At 45.0% G+C, this 3819-nt stretch overlaps 1 pseudogene; it reads left to right on the top strand.

Moving 5' to 3' along the window:
* Positions 1-2624: 2624 nt before the first annotated feature.
* Positions 2625-2741, top strand: LOC145118088 (5S ribosomal RNA; annotated as a pseudogene).
* The last annotated feature ends 1078 nt before the right edge of the window (positions 2742-3819 follow it).

The following is a 3819-nucleotide window of genomic DNA, read 5'->3' as shown; positions in this document are numbered from 1 at the left end:
ATTAGCTATAGAAGCTACGTATACCACATAAGCCATGTATACATAAACCCGTAAGGATGTCGTGGGCTCCCCCAGGGTCTTACACCATTGTGCCATGGGCTACCCCATATGGTCTTAACCTAAGAATGCCATGGGCTACCCCACATGGTCTTACATCCAATGCCATGGGCTACCCCACATGGTCTTTACCTAGGAATGCCATGGGCTACCCCACATTGTCTTACATCCACTGCCACGGGCTCCCCCCCCGGGGGGTCTTCCATGCAATACACACAATCACATAGCATATCAGATCAGAGAAATTACTAACGCATATACCATAATCACATAATGGGCCGTCCTTGGTGCCTTAGACCCATGGGTATGGTGAGAAGACTCACCTGGCACTGCTGAAGTCCCGCAGATAAAACTCCAGTGCTGGTTGACAGGTTCCCGAACCGTCAACATCAAACAATACCTAATTAATAATTGGGTTCCAACTCATAATCATAAGTCCATACTTGGGGGTAAAAGACTTCTCTACCCCTGACTTGGCTTGATTCAAGCCCAAGGCCCAACCAAAGGCCCAAAAGTCCAACTATGGCTCAAAGCCCAACATATGGCCCAATTTTCCAAATTGGGCCCAAACCTTTACATGGTCTCACTCTAAGGTCCAACCAGTTCTTCCAGTCCAACATTTGACATTCTAATGGCCCAATATCAAATGATCATTAGGGCCCAAACTATGGCCCATCTATGGCCTAATTTTCCAAATTGGGCCCAAACCCTCATATGGGCCTTACCCTAAGCCCATCAACATATTCTAGTCCATATGATTATTCTTGGATGACCCATTAATAATCCAATCATCAAGGCCCAATAGAAAGGCCCAACAATAAACCCAAGTGAAATTAGGGTTTTCACATGAATGATGATTAGGGTTAAGTGTCCATACTTAACCCATTATGGACTTAATCCATTAAGTCCCACCTGGCCTTAGGTTAATTGCAATTGGTTATTAATTAATATTTTAAGTTCATTAAATAATTCCGATGCGGTCCCGATAAGTCCCAAATTAGGGTTTCATGGCATTAGGGTTTTCCAAACCCTAATTAGGGTTTCTAACCCATATTAGCCCAATAGGCCCAATAACTAGGTCCTTTGACCAATTAGGGTTCATTAAGACCATTATGATTCCACTAGGCCCATTAGGGTTTCAAGCATCCCAACCGAATCAACACAACAAGGCAAAGTACACCGCCACCCGACACGGCGGTCGGTGGCGACAGGAGGCGGCAGCCACCACCCTACGGTGGTGGTTTTCAGTTTTCTTTTCATTATCCAAATTGTAATTTACACTTTACAACGCTAAATCTCAAAATAAACACACACTAAGCAAATTAAACACACAAAGCCACCCTATGGTGGCCGGTGGTAGTAGATGGTGGCAGCCACCACCTCACGGTGGTGGTGGTGGCTGTTCTTACAGTTTTCGGCCAAACAGCCCTACACGCAACACCCACTCCATAGAAATACACCCACACGCGTTTTGTTGGTAGAAAGGACCCAACAACCCACCTAGCAGCGTACGGTGGCGGCGGCAGGCAGCAGCACCCAGCGAATGGCGGTCTTCACGAGTTCGTTTCTGGTGATAGCAAGGTAACACACACACATAAGCGTCGCCTGAGATCCTGTTGCAGCTTGTCGTCAACGGAAGTGACATCAGTCGTGGTTAGCGGCGGCACTAACGGCGGCTAAGGGAACTAGCGAAGAAGGGATGTGGCGGAGAGAAGATGTGACTATGGCGGGTCGCGACCTCAACTAGCAGACGACAACAACAGCACGTCGCGTTCCCTCATACGCCCACTGCCCCAGCGACCAAGTGCAGTCCCCGTCTTCAAAGTAATGAACGCACAATGGTTCTTATCTTCGACGTCGGCGGTGGAGCGACGATATCCGGGGGTCACGGTGGTTGCTTGTTGATCGGAGATGGGATGGTAGCGACGCTGGTAGGGAGGTGTAAGGGTGACATCGGTGCCGGAGACGAAGGGGGAGGCATAAGGTGGAGAGGTGTGGCGGCTGAAGATGTTCCGCTAGGGTTAGGGTTTCGGGGTTATATACCCGACGCTATCCAAACTCATCCCCATAATAACAACTATGGTCCCTCCTTCCATAAATAATTTCGAAAGTAATCCAATATTTACCCTTTCTACCCTGGCTTTGGAAATCTTCTTCAAATTAAATCCGATAATTACCATTTAAACCTTTAACATTAAAATCCTTTACACCTTAGGTACAAAATTTACCAAACAGCCCCCAATATCTTAATTACGACATAATCAGCCCTTCCACCTCATTTCCTTTTAAATTAAATCCAAATAATTACCACGGAGCCCCTGTCTTCATAAATAATTATAAACTGAGTCTGGAACTTATACTTTTAACCCTCAACTTCTAAATTATGCAAATTTACTCCTCGAAACCAACACCCTGCATATATAATTATTGATTTTAGGGCTACTATACATTCATCAATTTATTGATTTATTTATTAAATAAACGGGGTGGGTTGCACCTGATCCCACATCGGCTTGGAAGGAGAACGAAGCATTTCCTTAAAAGGGGTGTGGACACCTTCCTTGTCACAACGCGTTTAAAGCCATGAGGGCAGCAGATCCCATAAGAACTCTGCAGTTAAGCGTGCTCAGGCGGGAGTAGTACCGGGATGGGTGACCTCCTAGGAAGTCCTCGTGCCGAGTGGCCCAAAGCGGACAATATTGTGATACGTGCCAGAGGGGGGTGTTACAAGTTGGTATCAGAGCCTTGGTTTGAGGGATTCGGACGCACTCTCGGGTGTGTCTGAACTCAAACTAAGGACTTGGTATGAAAATTTTCAAAAGTAAAACCATTTTATAAAAAGGAGTTTGAAAAGAATTTGAAAAGAGAAAAGAACTTTGAAAAGAACAAGGTGTGTGATGCGTGCAATCAGCCGAGCTCAAGTAAGTTTTTCCCCAAGATACACATACATGTTATGATATGTTATGTTATAATATGGTTATGAGAACTGCATGCTAGATTAGGGCTGAGGATCTAGGAGGATGCCTTATATGTCTATTGTATGTGCTTGTAGACTTGCATGCTAGTACTGATCAGTCAGTGATAGGATGGCCTGGTTAGGTTATGCCTGATTGTATGAGTCTTTGAATTGCATGTACAGATTCCTGATTAGAGGATAAAACGGTTTGATTGGATTATGATGGTTAGATTTTCCATTGTCTGAATGTTGTTTGCTTTGTGCTTTGTGGGACTCTTTGTGATGTGAGTTAGCTATTAAGTGAATTTGCTAAGTCACATGTGATACATACTGGATAATCTCAGAGTGATAGATTTGGGCCTATTATGCAGCTCTTGTTTTAGTTCAACCATTCTAGGGATGGGTCTTTTACTCGAAGGATTATATGATCTTTGTTGCATGTGGATATATTCATGAGGTAGCTAGTTGACATTACTGGGAATCTTTCAGCAGCTGAGGACTGGGTGAGTTCGGGAACCTAGGAAAGCCTAGGATATGTTTCAGTGGGTTAGTAGTGAGGAAGGGAATTGGAGGATTCAGGAGGATTGCTGAGGAAAGTATGGATAGGTGTGGAAGGTAGTATTGGGCCCGTACTACTGAAAGCACATGATCCATACTCGAATCGGTGAGAGTCTTGGAGAATCTGAGAAGCTTTAGAGAGAAGTTTATGACCCGTTTTGAGGATAGAGGATGTTACAGTTGTTGTAGCTTAGCCATTGGCAGGTGAGTTAGTGAGCGTGGCAGGGTGTCAGACCCTGAAGGATATG

The sequence above is a fragment of the Lactuca virosa genome, chromosome 5 (assembly GCF_052849685.1).
Source record: "Lactuca virosa cultivar CGN04683 chromosome 5, Lactuca_virosa_CGN04683_v6, whole genome shotgun sequence".
Classification (NCBI taxonomy): domain Eukaryota; kingdom Viridiplantae; phylum Streptophyta; class Magnoliopsida; order Asterales; family Asteraceae; genus Lactuca; species Lactuca virosa.
Note: the sequence above shows the minus strand (reverse complement) of the source record. Positions and strands in the feature narration are given on the sequence as shown.